We start from the raw sequence: 17,971 nt of genomic DNA on the forward strand, positions 1-17,971 counted from the left end.
ATAGAGCAGAGTTGTTCTCTCTTGCCCCAGAGGGACGGACCAGAACCAATGGGATAAAATTAATTCAAAAGAAATTCTGTCTAAACTTCCAAAAGAAGTCCCTGACACTTAAAGTGGTTTCTCAGTGGAACAGGCTTCCTCGGGAGGTGGTAGGTTCTCCATCTTGGAAATTTTTAAACAGAGGCTGGATAGACATCTGACAAAGAGGCTGATTCTGTGAAGGATTAAGGGGGTGGCAAGTTACAGTGGATGAGCAATAGGGTTGTGAGTGTTCTGCATAGTGCAGGGGGTTGGACTAGATGACCCATGAGGTCCCTTCCACAACTGTATTATTCTATGATTCTAGGCGCATGCACAACGACCACAAATGGAACAATGGAATATGGCTTTTTTGACTTCTTGTTTAATGCCACATCTGCCTTTCCAGCATGTTATTTGTTCACTTCATTTGAACTCAATCTTCTCCAAAAGAATCCCAAACTGGCCTGCTTCATCTTCTGTTCCTTCATTTTATCTTTGCAATAGCCTTTGTGAGATAGGTTAGGCTGAGAAAGTGTGGCTGGGCCCAAGGTCTCCCACTGAGCTTCAGGGGTAGGGAGGCTCCTGTAGGCATGTGCAATTTGATTTGATCTGGTTGAAAAATACCTGAATCAGCCTTGATTTGGGCACAAGTCAGTGGAATCCAGTCTGGATAGCTATTTCCCAGTAAGTATAAATGGCCAAATCAGCCTTGCTTGTATTACTGAATCATGATTTGGCATGATTTGGCTATTTGAGCAAGTGGCTGTTAAACTTTATAGGGAAAGAGAAAGGGAGCAAATTCCCCTTTTTGTCTTTCTCAGGCAGTTTGTTCTTCATCAAATAGGAATAGGCTGCCTAAGGAGGTGGTGAGCTCCCCCTCACTGGCAGTCTTCAAGCAAAGGTTGGATACACACTTTTCTTGGATGCTTTAGGATGCTTAGGGCTGATCCTGCGTTGAGCAGGGGGTTGGACTAGATGGCCTGTATGGCCCCTTCCAACTCTATGACTCTGTGATAGGAAATAATAGAGCTTGGATGGGTGTCCCTAGAATTGGACCACTGAGTCCACTGTGGTGGCAGTCTTGGCAACTGCTGGGAAAAGGGGTGGCTGGCTTCTTGCCTGGGGTCCTCCTTAGGATGCTTTGGGCTGATCCTGCGTTGAGCAGGGGGTTGGACTAGATGGCATGTATGGCCCCTTCCAACTCTATGATTCTGTGATTCTGTAAAGGAGCCACTTTAAGAGCTGAGCCCCATTTCTGCTCACCAAAAGGGGCATGCCACGGCTGCACCCTCTTGTTGTCCTCTGGCTGCACTTTCACCCCTCCAGACCCCCCAGGTTCAAGACCCCACCGAGCCCCAGTTTCTCCTCAGTGGCCCCACATGGGTACCTCCCCTCAAGCCCCCCCTTGTCAATCCCCTCCACATCTCTCCTGGCCTCCTGTGCTGGATGTCCCGGAGTCCAGCCACCCCCCCAGAGGAGACTCACCCATCACAACTTCCGAGAGGCAAGGCGTCCCTCACACACACACACACACACACACACACACACACTGCTGCCACCACCGCCAAAGTTCTGGCGTCTCCTCCCGGATCGCTCACTCTGCCTGGGGGGGATGGAAGAGACAAATCACCACCGCTGCCAGCCTGCCACCGCTGCTGCCCCCCATTCAATGGGCCCCACCCTTGCAGCGGCGGCACCATGGTGCTGGCCTCCTCCACGCTGCCTCAGAGATCTCTGTGGCTTCATGGGCTCTGAGGCGGCCGAGCCGAGGTGCACTCTAGCATGTGTTTTTGTAGCAGCCAGATTTGTGCCTCAGCTCGGCTGCCTTTGGAGCACACAAAGCTGTGGAGATTTCCGAGGTGGCGTGGAGGAGGCCAGCGCCATGGTGCCGCCACCAGCTGACAGCACCACTGACCTGTCTCAGTGAACCCCGTGAAAAGGTTGATCAACCCCTTGAGGGGTCATGACCCCCAAGTTGAGAGACACTGCTCTAAATCAACCCCCCAGCCCAGAAAAGATGGAATGGGAAAATTCTCCATAGACTTAAATGGCACCATTGGTTTTCATGGCACCAAACTGATTCAGTCATATCCAAATCAAACTACACTATAGGGCAGTGTGGCCAAAGTGTGTATCTCCAGATGTCCATGGACTACAGTGACCACAAGTCCCTGGCAGCTGACAGGGACTCATGGTTATTGTATTCTATGAACATCTGGAGGTACACAATGTGGCCACCCTTCCTACAGGTGATTTGGATCAAATCAAAAACAAGTCTGCATCTTCCTCTCTTTGCATGTGCCTACTCCCAAGCCTTTCAGTTTCTAGTCCAAGACTCTAGCCACAAAGTCACACAGGGTCTGATATTTTAATAGAAGATAAGTCAGTCTCTTTCATTGGACTAGGGTTCATCGTCATGCAGTCATTTGATATACAGCCTTCTGGCTTCACACATCTTTAAAGTTAATGAAGAGCAACTGTAAAATGAGGCTATGCAGTAATCTTCCTAGTATCCTACCAACAAGCAATTAGGGGCTACAATAGAATATATGGAGCTGACCCCTCACCATTCTCAGGGACAGACGAGGCAAAGAGAAATAATTGCACTCACAGTAAGAGCATCATTAAATGTATGCATAGCCATTTCCCATTTTCCTAAAACTGTGCAAGATTAAAATAAAATATCACGGTGTGCTGCATGGTCGGGGTAGTGCTTACCTAGGCTGGCTACATGTAGAAGAGAAAGGACTAGAAAGTATTGTATCACAGTATTTGCCTCAGGGCCTTTTCGCACGGGGATCTTTTTTGCAAATTGTTTGCGGAATGAAAAATCGCCATTTAAAATAGTGGAATTCGTCGTTATGCATACCTGCCTTTGTAGTGGAATCAGTTGCGTTTTTTAGCGTTTCCCACAGGCTTCCGGTCTCGGCAGAAATCGCTAGAAAGGAAGCGCTATTGCCAAGCTCGTCCCGCCCCTGGCCGTCAAGCAGCCAATGGGCAGCCGTTAGCATGCTCCCAAACAGCCCCTTTCCCTTTAAGAAAGGTTTTTTTAAAAAAAAAACAGACCCATAGCAACGAATCTAGGTAGATTCGTTACTACGGAGAGACCCATCCAGCTGCCTAATGTGAGCTGTCGTTTGATTGTATGATCGTTTGCACGCTGCCTCGAGTGATAAAAAAAAATTCCCCCCCCCCCTTCTCACGGGCCCGATTTTCGGCTGAATTTATGTGTAAAAAATAAAGGGACTTTATTTCAGCAAACGGGCTTTTAAGTGGTTTGTGCTTAGTGACTAAAGGTGAAGGACTGAAGCCAGGGAAGCCTCTAAACAGAAAGAGGCTCGCTGGTGCGTTTATCCCCGCTCGCTCGGAGAAAAAAAAATGGCGATCGCTTCGCCGGAAGTTTGGAGGAGAGAGCCAGGGGGAGGGACTTTGAAGAACCAGCAACAATGGTAACGCACAGGTCTTTAGCGCTATTGTCGCAGATTGGTTGCAGGAGTGTATCGCTATCCGGAGGGTGAATCCACTTTTCTGGATTCCCCTGAAAGCGCCACAACGAAGCGCTTTTTGCGGGTCGGTTGCAGGACTGTTGCAGATTGTCTACGACGTCGTGGGTTATGGCAAATTAGTAGCGTTTCCAATTAGCAACCATTGTGCTACTTTGAAGCCGTGCGAAATGGCCCTCATTAACAAACAGAGAAATTGAGCTAGGTCAGCAAATCTACTATCTCACATCAGATCCCCAAACAGATCCCCATACTCAAAGTGCTTCAGAAAATGGCCAACTTAAGTCTCTTTGTTTCTTTCACTTTCAGATTCTTTTAAAAAAATCATTTGTTTACAGACACACAAATGACTACTGCCCTTCAACTATCTGTCTTAGTAACTAGAAAGTTGTAGTACTTTTTCTGGAGGGTCATGTGCTTCTTCCAAGAAGCTCAGAGGTATGTACCGAATTATAAAATCATAGAGTTGGAAAAGGCAATAAAGGCCATCTAGTCCAACCTCTTGCTCAATGTAGGATCAGTCTAAAACATCTAGGATAAGTATCTGCTCAGCCGCTGCTTGAAGATTGACAGTGAGGGGGAGCTCTCCACTTCCTTAGGCAGATGATTCCACTGCTGAACTACTCTGACTGAGAACATTTCTTTCCCTGATACCTAGCCGGTATCTAGAAGATTATCAACATGGACGGTAAAGATCTAAGAGATATGAATGAGTTTGAATAATTGATTAAAAAACAAAAATATCATTTACTATGATGGATATAGAAGTTATACAAGTTATTACTTCAGTTTAAAACAGAAGAACTGAAAAAAATGTATGATTAAATGGATGCAGAATATTATAAAGCAAATATTTATGAGAAAAAGAAATTATGTTCACAGCAAGTCAGATGTTGAGAGCAAGCTGGTATAAAATGTTCTTCAGATGGTATACTGCTCCAAAAGGATATTGAGAAAAAAGATAAAAACTATAAAGGAAAATGTTGAAAATGTCAAGATATAGATGGAATATGTTACTATATATGTTGGATGTAAAAAAGCAAAAAGATATTAGAAGGAAATATATGGAAAACTGCTAACTATATATTAAAATTTAAATTCCCTTTGGAAGCTAAGAATCTGCTGTTAGGAATATTACCTAACTAGGGGCCAAACCTGTTGCATTCAGGAATAAAAGAGGTGCTAGATTGGGGGGGGGGGGGGAGACAAATCTGTGGATGGCCTCTCCCAGGACTTGGAAAGGCTGCAGATGGACCTCACTTGTTATGGACCTCACTGGCAGGGGCAGCTCTCATGCAGCAGGGATCTGCAGCCCCCAAGCCTCAGAGGGAAGTGGAAGGTTGCGGGGGTGGTCAGGGCTGGCGGTTGGAAGGTGATTGGCTGGCCGCTGGACAGACAGGCAAGCCAGTTGGAGGAGGAGGAGGCACTCAGGGGTGGGGCAGCCACCCTGAGTGGGTGTTAAGTACTGAGTGGCACTTAGGCCATGAGACACAGTCCTCTTCCAAGCCCTTACCAGAAATATATTATGTGGAACAGATAAATTGCCAAAAGCATTAAAAGATATGTTTGAATGTATGGTGACAGCAGCTAGAAAAAATTATGTGGCAAAATGGAAAGGAAAATAAAATTGCAGACTATGCAATAATGGTAAAATTAACAAACTATTTGAGAAATAGATCAATTTTGAAATTTGATGAGAGATGCAAGCAGGAGATAAACAGATTGAGAAACAATTTGAACCTGCAAATACATATATTGCAATGAATATCAATGTAGTACAATGCAAAAACAGAATGACAACAAATTTGGAATATAAAGGTATAAGGAAGTAGATTCTGAACAAAAAATATTCTTTATTTTTCATTGCAAGATGTATAATTGGCATAGGTATTTCCCTGGGCATGCAAGAAAAGGCCACAAGAGCCAAGCATGGACACCCTTCTTCCCAGTCACTTACAACCTGCCTAAATTCACAGAATCAGCATTTCTGTGAGGTGGCTGTCTAGCCTCTACTTAAAAACGTTCAAAGAAGGAGAACCCACCCCCTCCTGAGGAAGTTGTTTCCGTTGAGGAACTGCTCTGTCAGGAACTTTTTCAGGACGTTTGTATTTTTACACTGTTCTATTATTAGTTGCTACCTGCTGGTCTTCCAGCTTGTCTTACCATGGCTCGCTCTGCTCAGAGAAATGGTGATGTAGGCCTTAGCTGGTCCTCCAGGGGCACAATTCCTTGTAAAGAGGCTCCACGCTATCATCAGGATCAGGATCTCACACCATAAAAGAGGTTTTGATCAGGGAGAGGGCTACAGGGCAGAGGAATCACCCCTTTCCTTGAGACATTTACCTAATTTAAATAACTTCTTTATTGTAAGTGTATGTTTTCCCCTTCAAGGCAAATAATATCTGGAGATATTTAAATCAGGAAAACAACCCAGTAAGATAAACACTCCTCTTTACTATTTTCCCATTCCCATTGGAGTTTCCTGTGGCTACTTTGATCTATATGGGGGGAGGGTTATTATCAGATTTCCCCTGCATACATACTTTGATCCTAAAGCAGCTTAGCTGAAAGTATGCCTGCTTCACTGTATTCATGGGAGCCTCAGAAAGCTGCAGTAAGGAAAGGTGGCTTTGCAAATCAAACTGCATGTAAATGGGCTCTGTGAGACATAACCCCAACATGTAGCAGATGGTCTGAACACTGGGTGAGAACAGTAGTAGAAACAATGTCAGCGTGATCAGGTTTTTTAAAAGCCTCATCTAATAAGCAGATGCTTAGCTTACTTGATCAGTGTGCAGCTTGCACATTATTGTGGCTTTTGTATAAAACAAATCCTTCTCCACTTTCAGAACAAATCTGCCAGAAGAAGTCATTAAAGCTATCTGAGCATGTTACTAATAGTTGGAATACCTTCTGTGAGACACATGTGTGTGTGTGTATGTATAAATTATAAATTGGGAGGAAACAATCCTTCAGACACCCCAGTCCCAAGACTTAAAGTCAAAAAGTGTTCTGGATTTTGCCCAGAAATATTTGAGTAACCAATGAAAATATTTCAGAGTGATACAATCCTTGTAACCAACCTGCCACGTTTTTTTTTTTACCAATTGAAGTTTCCAGAGTGCATTGCATCCATCAAAATTGAATATGACCAGAACACTGACCCCTGTGGCCAAATCTAATTTTTCAAGAAATGGCTGTAGCTGGCAAATCAGCGAGAGCTGATAGTAGGTGCTGTGTGCCACAGGGAAGACTTGCACATGCAATAATAGGCCAAAATCATAAAATCACCCACAACCTGGCCCTTTATAGTGAGTGAAACCCCCTCCAGGACAGACTTGACTGATTTTGCAGTCCCAGAGCAACTTCTCCCCTGACCAATGGTACCTCAGGCCTGACTGGATTGAGTTCGAGTTTAATGACCCTCATCCATCTCATTACTTTCTCCAGGCACTTTTTCAGGACTTCAGCAGACCAATCTGGCTGAGCCATTAATAGTAAGTAGAGCTCGGCATCATCTATGTATTGATGCAATCTCCATATCACTGGATGAGCTCTCCAAGCAGTTTCAGGTAGGCATTAAATAGCATGGAGAATAAGAAGGGACTCCATCACATAAATGTCACTTTCTGGAATCTGGTGGACAATTAGCAGTGGAACTACTGACACATGTTGCCCTCTATTCCCAGCCAGTGTCTCCAGAAGGCTCTCAAATTTTAAAAATGTAATTTCAAATCCATAATTCTAATGCACTCAATAGAACAATCTTAAAATCCTACAAGCTAGGTTCCAGCAATATGTGGACCGAGAACTTCCAGAAGTACAGGCAGGATTTCGAACAGGCAGAACTAGAGATCAAATTGCCAACATATGCTGGATCAGGGAGAAAGCTAGGGAGTTCCAGAAGAACATCTACTTCTGCTTCATTGACTACGCTAAAGCCTTTGATTGTGTGGAGCACAACAAATTGTGGCAAGTTCTTAAAGAGATGGGAATACCAGAGCATCTTATCTGTCTGGGAATACCATGGGAATACCAGAGCATCTTATCTGTCTCTATATGCAGGTCAAGAAGCAACACTGAGAACCGGGCATGGAATCACTGATTGGTTCAAAATTGAGAAAGGAGTTCGGCAAGGCTGTATACTGTCGCCTTGCCTATTTAACTTGTATGCGGAGCACATCATGAGAAAGGCGGGGTTAGATAAGTCACAAATTGGGATCAAGATTGCAGGGAGAAATATCAACAGCCTCAGATATGCAGATGATAACATTCTAATGGCAGAAAGTGAAGAGGAACTAAAGAGCCTGTTGATGCGGGTGAAGGAGGAGAGTGCAAAAGTTGGCTTGAAACTCAACATCAAGAAAATGAAGATCATGACATCTGGCCTTCTCAATTCCTGGCAAATAGATGGGGATGAAATGGAGATAGTGACAGATTTTATTTTCCTGGGCTCCAAGATCACTGCAGATGGGGACTGCAGCAAAGAAATTAAAAGATGCTTGCTCCTGGGGAGAAAAGTTATGGCAAATCTAGACAGCATCCTAATAAGCAGAGACATCACCCTGCCAATAAAAGTGTGTTTAGTCAAGGCTATGGTATTCCCAGTTGCAATGTATGGCTGTGAAAGTTGGACGATAAGGAAGGCCAAGCCTCGAGGCTTTTGAACTCTGGTGCTGGAGAAGACTCTTGCGAGTCCCTTGGACTGCAAGGCAAACAAACTGGTCAGCGCAAACTTAAATGGACTCTGGGGAATGGTGGTGGAGGAGGGAGGAGGAGGAGGAGGGAGGAGGAGGAGGGAGGAAGGAGGGAGGAAGGAGGAGCCTTTTGACCATGGAGGAACCCTTGAAATATTTTTCAGGCTTTGAGGACCCCCAGAAGCAATGACATGCCCCTTCAGAGAAGTGGGCCCAGAAGTAAGATGTGGGAGTCAGCTATTCAATAAATTGTTAACCATTTCCATTGTGGAGAAAGAGTAGGCCTGTACAGAAACAGGGGAAGTGGGCTACAGTGATGACTAGTGATGTCAGCTGTGTAGCCCCTCAGGAGCTCTTGTGTATCTCCAGGGTTCACTGGAACCCTGGTTTGGAGTCCCTGCATTAGAGTTTTGTTAGATTTCCAATATGAAAGGTTAAAAATTGCCAATAGTTAAATCTTAATCAACATGGCAAGTTAGCTAACGTGCGATGGGAGAACTATGTTTACCACCCTAAATTTCTTAGAGAAAGAACAGGATAAAAATTCAGAAGAAATATGCGTACATGCAACTGCTTGCTGAGCTAGACCACTGGCTATCAAGGCCATTATTGTCTACTTTGACTGACAGCAGCTGTCTTTTCCATCACCTACTTTTTATCCTTTTGTGTGCATAAGTGGTGATTCCAAGGATTGGACTTTCTGACCAAACCAGCAGACTACAAGAGGTCTGTTGCACCTGAGATAACACTGGTCTGTTTATATTTCTCTATTCCATGACAATAAACCTTGAGTTAGATACCAGAAGGCCTTGCCATAATGAAGCCGTCCGTTAGAAAGTGACTCAATCATGTATGACCTACAGATCCACATCATGCAGCTAACACTGCATTAGTTTGCCATTGATTGTCTCCCAGCTCTTTTCTTCAAAACAGTAGTTAGGAAAACACACAGCACGGCAGCAGATCTCCTCTGAGAGACAGTAAAGACAATCTGACAGTATCAAAATGCATATGCACAGTCAGGGAATGCATCCTTGGAGATTCAAACCTGTCAAATGTGGTATTTAAATTAAACTGTCATCTTCCCGCTACACATGCTGATGGGCTTAAAAATGCCCTTTAGAAAAATGTTTTGAACAACAGCATGAGAGTTGATGTCAACCTACTGCAAATGGTTTTAATTTGCAGAAAGAATATAGACGATGTAATAACTAGGAAATGTGTGTTCCTGCCAACTCTTAAAAATGCAAGACTGGATATACTGTAACCATCTTACCATACCCATAATATACCGTATATACTCACATATAAGCCAACACACCTAATTTTACCACAAAATCTGGGCAAACTTATTGACTCGCATATAAGCCAAGGGTGGAAAATGCTCCATTATCACAAGCTCTCCCATCCATCCTCCCCGCGCCCCCCGAAAGACAGAAAAGTCAAGAGGATGAATAGCTGCTGGTTTTTGTACCCTACTTTTCACCCACAGAAACCAAAAGAATAGTTTGGAAGAAGTGATTAAAAAGAGGAAGAAGTGAAGGCAAAAGGGAAAAAAAAGGTCAGAGTCCCTCAGTCAAACTGTTGATGTCCTACAAGCTGCCAGAGCAATGATTGGCTGGAGCAGGCTTTTTTCCAATTACCGTATATACCCACGTATAAGTTGAGGAGGGCTTTTTCAGTGTGAAAAATATTGACATCAGTATTGTCTAAGCCAGGGGTAGTCAAACTGCGGCCCTCCAGATGTCCATGGACTACAATTCCCAGAAGCCCCTGGGAATTGTAGTCCATGGACATCTGGAGGGCCGCAGTTTGATTACCCCTGGTCTAAGCAGCAGCTCTCCGGGGTGTCAGACAGAGATCTTCCTATCACCTACTGCTAGCTCCTTTAACTAGAGATGTTGGGGGTTGAACCTGGACTTTCTGTATGCCAAGCAGGTGCTCTACCACTGAGCCAAGACCCCTGCCATACCGCATAGGTGTGAGCCTGATCAGTTTATTGGATAGGAGACCCCTGAACATACCATGTTAGAGCTTTATATGAAGACTTAAAACAAAATCTCTGCAGATTTGAGGCCTAGTACACAGCGTTATTCTGCAGACGAAACAGGATGCTGTACTTCAACATCTGCACTAGTTGCCAATTTGTTTCCAGATCAAATTCAAGGTTTTGGTTTTAACCTTTAAGGCTACATGCGGCCTGGGTCCACCCTACCTACGAGACTGCTTGGTTGCTTATGCCCCCCGCAGGGCCCTTCACTCTATGGGTGCGAACCTACTGGTGGTTCCGGGCCCTCAGGATGTTCGCTTGGCCTCGACCTGGGCCAGGGCTTTTTCGGCCCTGGCCCCAACCTGGTGGAATGATCTCCCAGAAGAACTAAGGGCCCTGACGGAGTTAACAACTTTCCTCAGGGCCTGCAAGACAGAGCCCTTCCACCAGGCATATGGTTGAGGCCAGTGTGGGCGGTCCCGACATTAGATCTAGGCTCCCTGGGTTCATCTGAATGCCTCACTCCCATATTACAGTATTATAGTATTAGCAACCTGATGTCCCTCAGCTAATGTGGGTTGGTTGGGGGGGGGGGTTAGTGGGGTTAGTTAGTGCTCGCCTGTTGCCTAACGTTGTGACGCCCTCCAGCGTTTTCATGGCAGACTCAATACGGGGTGGTTTGCCATTTCCTTCCCAGTCATTACTGTTTTACCCCCCAGCAAGTTGGGTACTCAGAAGGATGGAAGGCTGAGTCAACCTTTAGCTGGCTGCCGGGATCGAACTCCCAGCCTCATGGACCCTGCCTTACCAGCCTGTGCCAAAAGAAGATCACTAAAATAATTTGTAGTTGTCTTTAAAGTTGTCTTTAAAGTTATTCTGAAAGCTTCACCAAGGGTAAGATCTGATTGGTCATCTTTTGCTTGATGTGGAGAGGTAAGAACCTGGCCAGTTCTACTATGTATCAGTTGTCAGCAGTGTTTAAATTTCCAAGGTGGTGCACAGCACCAGTCTACTTAAAAATAAAATAGTTTTGTTTAAAAGAAAAAAGAAGAGGAGCAAGAATCCTATCAGTGTAACTAGCTAACTGTTCTGTTCTGGAGGTGAGCAGGAAGGAAATGTGTTCAAACAGCATGAATCAGCCAACTGGGACCCTGGAGGAGGTTATTTGGTATGAATACCAGGAAGATCCTAGTCTAAAGGTAAAGGTAAAGGTATCCCCTGTGCAAGCACCGAGTCATGTCTGACCCTTGGGGTGACGCCCTCTAGCGTTTTCTTGGCAGACTCAATACGGGGTGGTTTGCCAGTGCCTTCCCCAGTCATTACCGTTTACCCCCCAGCAAGCTGGGTACTCATTTTACCGACCTCGGAAGGATGGAAGGCTGAGTCAACCTTGAGCCGGCTGCTGGGATTGAACTCCCAGCCTTATGGGCAAAGCTGTCAGACAGCTGCCTTACCACTCTGCGCCACCCTAGTCTAGCTATGCCAAATAAACATTTCCTCTGATGTTCATTCTACAAGTCATTCCCCAAATGCTGTTCAGCCATGTATACAGCAGATCTTACATCAATGAGGTTCCAGGACTGAGTTTAAGATAATCCTTGCCTTTATCTGTCATAAATCCTTATTTTTTAATATCACAATTTGTCTCTTTTAAAACAATGTCCAGTTCATCCTTTGCACAACCCACTCATCTCCCCTTTAGCGGTGATCATTTCTGATCACAGCCCTGTAACATCTCCATTTAGGCATATCTGTACATTGCCAGCAAATCAGCTAATAAGAAATCATGCGAAACCTGAGCAAGTAGATAGCTTAAGTTATCTTAATAAACATATCAATGAGCTGCAAAGCTTGCACAGCCTGCTAGAAAGCTGACTTGGTTCTTTTTGGTTTGTTTGTTTGCTCTGAGTCAGCCATTTCAACTTAGCCCTTTCTTAATTTACCTTAATGGATAATAACAATATTTAGGGCACCACAGAGATCCCAAAGAAGGGGGAGGGGCTGCAAGATTACTGTGATGAAGAAATATTGATGCTGAATGTCTTTCCCATTAAAAGAAAACATAGTGGGATCAGAAATATGGAAACTGCCAAAACACTGAATGTGAAGACAATTTAACGTAAATTACCCTGCAAAGGAAAAAAGATCACTTTATACCATTTGGCTGGTAGAAGGCCATTGCGGAGTGAAAAATTACGCAACACCAATCGTATTTGGCTTATAACTGGCCACAGAGCCAGTTTGGTGTAGTGGTTAGGAGTGTGGACTTCTAATCTTGCATGCCAGGTTCGATTCTGCACTCCCCCACATGCAACCAGCTGGGTGACCTTGGGCTCACCACAGCACTGATAAAACTGTTCTGACCGGGCAGTGATATCAGCGCTCTCTCAGCCTCACCCACCCCACAGGGTGTCTGTTGTGGGGAGAGGAATGGGAAGGTGACTGTAAGCCGCTTTGAGCCTCCTTCGGGTAGGGGAAAGTGGCATATAAGAACCAACTCTTCTTCTTCTTCTTAACAAAAACATCTCCCGCTAGAGGTTGGCACAGCATGGGTATGAGCCTGGTTGTGCAATCAAAGGACTGCAACTGGAATCCACAATCCCTAAGAGTATGTCACTAAATTCCCCGCTGGGAATACGTAATTCCTAAACCTTGGATTCCCAAGAGAGGGAAGCGGCCCCTTCAAGGAGCCAAAGAGTGCGAACCACATTGGCTACCCCCAAGAGCCACTCAGTCATGAACGAGCTGTGTAGACCTACCCCGCTGGGAAGGCCCTCGCTCATTACCAACCACCTCCATTAAGGAGGCCCTGAACCCATCAGGGATGCCGATCGCACACCAGCTCCCCGAAATAGGCTCATTCCCATGCGCATACCCGCTGTGACAAACAAAACAAGTGAATGAATGAATAATTCAAAAGGGAGGGTGGGTGGGTAGCTTGCCTGCCGAGCCCGAAAGAGGCAGAGAGCAGGCAGGCGGCGTTCCGAAACGGACGCCTAGTCCCACCCACTTGGCTCTCGCACTGTTGAGCGCAGCCCGAGCTGCCCCCTTCCCTCCGAGGGGACAAGCGTCCAGCGTCGCTCCTTCTCGCCCGGCCTTGCCCCGCCAATGGGCGGCTCAGGTAAGTCTTCGCCGCCTTTTTGGCAGTTTCAAACCTTGTGGACAAAAGCAACAGCTGTAAGAATTATATATAACCTCATAGTAAGGACTCTTTCAAAATCCATAGTGTCTTGGCTACATTAGAAAAGAAACCCTTACTGCTGTTACAACTCCCAAGGCTTTAGGCTCATGGCAAGGAAATCATACCTCCTATACCTAATATAGCCTGTCCCAAGCAGGTTTTGTTTCCTGGTTATTTACCCCTTTCTAGTCTCCACTTCAGCAGTGTCCTCCCTCAATGTATATTTGAGCCAAATGTGGGAAAAGATACATGACATCAAACTTGACATTTATATTATGCATTTCGAAATCACACAGCTATACCTAATTATTAAAAATCCCATTAGAGAGTAATTGTAATGAGAAAATTGGGTACATTACAATGTTATTACCAATGTTCCCAGCAATACTGCTGTGTTGTGATATCCATGCCCTTTCCTTACACAACAGTTTATTTTCAACCAAAATCTTATTTTTAATAAGGCATATAATTTGAACAAGTATCAAACTGAAACCTAATAACACTATTTGTTTTACTTATGTTTGAAAGTAATAGTAATAATTAACCTTTTCTAGTTATCTGGGGAACATACAGAAACTGAAACTACTTTTAAATGTATAGGAAAGGATAAAAGTAAGGTATGCAAAGATGAGTCCATGTCTACTGATGCTCACACACACTGCAGCTTAATTTATTCATTCTCATCTCTCTTCTTATATCTCATTCCCAACTAGTACCTAGAATGTGGATCCCAAAAATCTTCAGAAGGGAGCCAGGTGGGAATACAGTATTTGTTCCTATAAGCCTGGGGAAATCCCCTAGGTTTATAGGAACATCTTAATTAATCCCTAGGTTTATAGTAGACATTTATAAGCTTAAGAAAAATAAAATTAAAAAGCTAAAATGCCCCCAATAGTAATAGCAACACCATCAAGGAGAGTCCTTCAGGTACCTAAAATCATTGCTGCAAAACAGTTAACTTTAGGAAAAGAAAAAGGAGTGAGGGAGAAGACAGCAGGACAGGAAGAAGTTGTAAGAATTTGGGTGAGAGAGACACAGGAAGTAGAAAGGAAGGGGGAGCACAATGGGGAGGAAACCAGAGCCAGAACGATAAGGGCAGCTAACTAGAATATGGGTAGTGGAGCGGAGGACAGATTCAGGAGGATGCACTCTTGTATGAGGTGAGGAGAAAACAAATAGGGGATGATTGGCTTGAATTGGGAAGAACAGGAAGTATCTGTGTAATGATTTTTAGTGATTCTAAATTCACTTTCACTGTAGTAATATTCCTAGCAAGTGCAAACCCTCAACAAAATGTCACAGATTGCTTTTGAATTGCTCTTGCCCTATGTGCAACCTGAAGTTTAGGCAAAATTCTGTGAGATGATATTGAGCAAGTTGGGGGAAAAAACAGATGTTTACTACTTGATCTAGACTTCTCCATGTTTGTCCATTCCTTGCGTTTCCCTTTCAGCATTCAGCAGAGATATAAAGCACAGTATATATTCAACAAGACACAAAGAAAAACAAAGTTTCAATCCATTGTGATCAGGACACTGGCCTACTTAGATGCAGCAGCAAGTACTTTAAAAATAAATAAATAAATAAAAGTGAACCATCTGAGTACTATGGAAGTTTTCACATGATGACTCTACTCAGAACAATCTGCTAACCAAGTGATGCAAAGCCAACATACAACAAAGCATGCATCTGATTTAAAACTAGTTCTCCTATATTTGCTGCTCCATTTTAACATTCAGAAATTATCACAAATAGCAGAAGACAAGCCTTTGATGTTAATCCTTTGGTACATGGAAAAGGTGCATAAAAATGGCAAACAGACATCTGAGACTGACAATAGGATGCACTCTTGTCTCTTGAAGTCTTCTCACCCCTGTTCTTGCTGACACCATCCAGTCTCCTTTTTCTTCCCCACCCTTCTGTTGCCTTTCCCCTTCGTTCCTATGCATCTTTTATTTTTCTGTGTCTTCAGCAGCTGCCCCTTGGATTGCTTCGTGTGCTGTTTATCTGCATCCCAAAGGCTGATAAGCAACATTACTGGGTGCTCGTATAGAAATGGACAGCTTGTAGCATATTGTGTTCTGAAGCTCCATGCATACTAATGTATTCTGTTCCTTTGTTGGCTCAGATGAAATCAGCAAGAAATCATTGTCATATTATTACAAAATCCAATATGCTGATAGTGAATTCTTCACTCAACTAACATTATTATGACTTACCCAGTTCTTCCAGCCAATAGTACACAAGAAAGAATGTCTGGTCCTCTTTTAGCTCTCCCTTTGCTGGGACGCACCAGCCATTGGCAAGTGGATGTTTGCATCTGGAGTGGGAGGAAGTAAGCTGCAAACTCTTTATTTATAGGGGTGTATCCCAGCCATAATACACTTGGTACCTCCAAATGTAGAATTACGTCTAGATTGTAATCAGTTGCCTATGTTTACGTTCAGCAATTTTGTACCTCTCATTCTAAAAGGCAAGTTTAAATAAGCTATTAGCCGGAAAAGAAATCAGCTGACTATTCTTAAGAAGTGAGATTTCTGTGACTCCTTCAGCCTCTTGGTGCCCACAACACTATGGGAATGCTTTTAGTCCAGTTTCCACCAGTTACCCCCAAGCGGCATTTACAGGCACTAAAAGCTTGACGCTGATGAGTCTGTGAAGTGAGCTGATTGGGGATTTTTTTTTTTGCTATTCACTACAGCACCTGGTGGAACAAACATGCCCATTGGTGTGTTGCCAAGGTATTCACAGGACCTTGGCAATACTACAATGAAAAGGGGCTGCCTCAGGAAATGGCATCAAGGGCCGTGCAAATGAAACAGTATGGTAGAATAAACAGAAATAAATACTGATGCCATGAGAATTGTGAACTGACAAAATTGCAGAGATTCTTGTCTTTGCTGGAAAAAAGCAAGTATAGAAGCAAAAATTCTGTACACAGCTTTCCTGTCCTTTCATGCAGGCAATCCCAGCCTCAAGCTGGACACACTCTTGTGCAGAAAGTGTAATGTACCAGGCTGTACAGAAATCACATCATATGCTGCAATCTTTTGCACAGTTACACAGGAATCACACTGCAAAGAGCAATAGCTATTCCGTTGTCAGACTAGCTGGGATAAGTTCTGCCACAGTTTTGGAAACTTCTTTGGGTTTTGTTTGTCTGCAGCAAAGTTCTCAGGCATATGTGTATGGGTAAGGCATCTCTTCCAGAGTAAAGGAAATCCAGTGAACTACTCCTAAATTGCAGTACTTAATGTAGTAACTTTAGTTTCAGAGGTGTTTCCTTTAAAAAAAACACTCCCTGTTTCCCCTTCTACAATCCCTTCTCCTACACCTGAGTTATACCTGAGTTCCCCCCCCCCTCCACAAAAAGGACTTTCTGGTACTGTGATCAGAGAGGCTGCAAGATTCTGCAATATCCAAATCCTGTGCCTGATTTGGGGTGGTTGTGTGAAGGCCTCAACTGTGATAGGAAGACAATGATATCATTAACCTTCTAGATATAAGAAATATCCCTAAGTCTATCTGGTTCTGTGGCACCTTGTGGTTCCCTAATCCAGCAAACGTTTTGGAGCATCCATCAGCAGCATCTACCACCCCTACAGAAATGAGCAAGCAGCAATAGGGAACACTTTTTTGTATTTGTTTTTGTGTATAACTGTACAATCATACGCAGACCGGGTTTGAAGGGGTTTAAATCGCAGAATGCACCATAACTCTCTCTATCCCTAAAGTCAGGGGTAGTCAACCTGTGGTCCTCCAGATGTTCATGGACTACAATTCCCATGACCCCCTGCTAGCGTTTGCTGGCAGGGGCTCATGGGAATTGTAGACCATGAACATCTGGAGGACCACAGGTTGGCTACCCCTGCCTAAAGGGACATAAAGCAGTCTCCCTGCAAAGTTATTCACCTTCATTCCTCAGTAAATGCTTACTTAGATTGGAAATCCATGCAAATTAAACATTTTTGATGGGATCGTAAGTGGTGACTGATGAGAACTTCCACACTCAGAAGCATGGATCCTCTGAATCCCAGAGCCAGGAGGCAATATCAGAAAAAGGCCTCAGCCTTTATGCTCCATTGTTGACCCTCCAGTGGAACTGGTTTACCTCTGTACGAGAGAGGATGCTAGACTACAGCCAGCTTGGTGTAGAGGTTAGGTGAGCTGGGTTTGATTCCCTGCTCCCCCACATGCAACCAGCTGGGTGATTTTGAAGTCGCCACAGCACTGACAAAGCTGTTCTGACCGAGCATTAATATCAGGGCTCTCTCAGCCTCACCCACCTCACTGAGTGTCTGTTGTGGGGAGAGGAAAGGGAAGGCAACCATAAGCCACTTTGAGCCTCCTTCGGGTAGAGAAAAGCAGCATGTAAGAACCAACTATTATTCTTCTGGTCTGATTCAGCAGGGCCCTGGCCCCAAGCCATTTAGGTAAGAACCATCACCTTGAAGAGCCTCTTGTGGTGCAGAGTGGTAAGGCAGCCGTCTGAAAGCTTTGCCCATAAGGCTGGGAGTTCAATCCCAGCAGCTGGCTCAAGGTTGACTCAACCTTCCATCCTTCCGAGGTCGGTAAAATG

The 17,971-nt window shown here is 44.3% G+C and overlaps 1 protein-coding gene across 1 annotated transcript in view; it reads right to left on the reverse strand.

The window, feature by feature from the left end:
• LRRC4C (leucine rich repeat containing 4C) overlaps positions 1–15,702 on the reverse strand; it is a 1,070,267-nt gene extending 1,054,565 nt beyond the window's left edge. The window contains exon 1 of the mRNA XM_077322206.1: positions 15,612–15,702. The gene's annotated coding sequence lies outside the window, so the exon portion shown is untranslated. The remainder of the gene's footprint in view (positions 1–15,611) is intronic.
• Positions 15,703–17,971: the final 2,269 nt, after the last annotated feature.

The sequence above is a fragment of the Paroedura picta genome, chromosome 2 (assembly GCF_049243985.1).
Source record: "Paroedura picta isolate Pp20150507F chromosome 2, Ppicta_v3.0, whole genome shotgun sequence".
NCBI classification, from domain to species: domain Eukaryota; kingdom Metazoa; phylum Chordata; class Lepidosauria; order Squamata; family Gekkonidae; genus Paroedura; species Paroedura picta.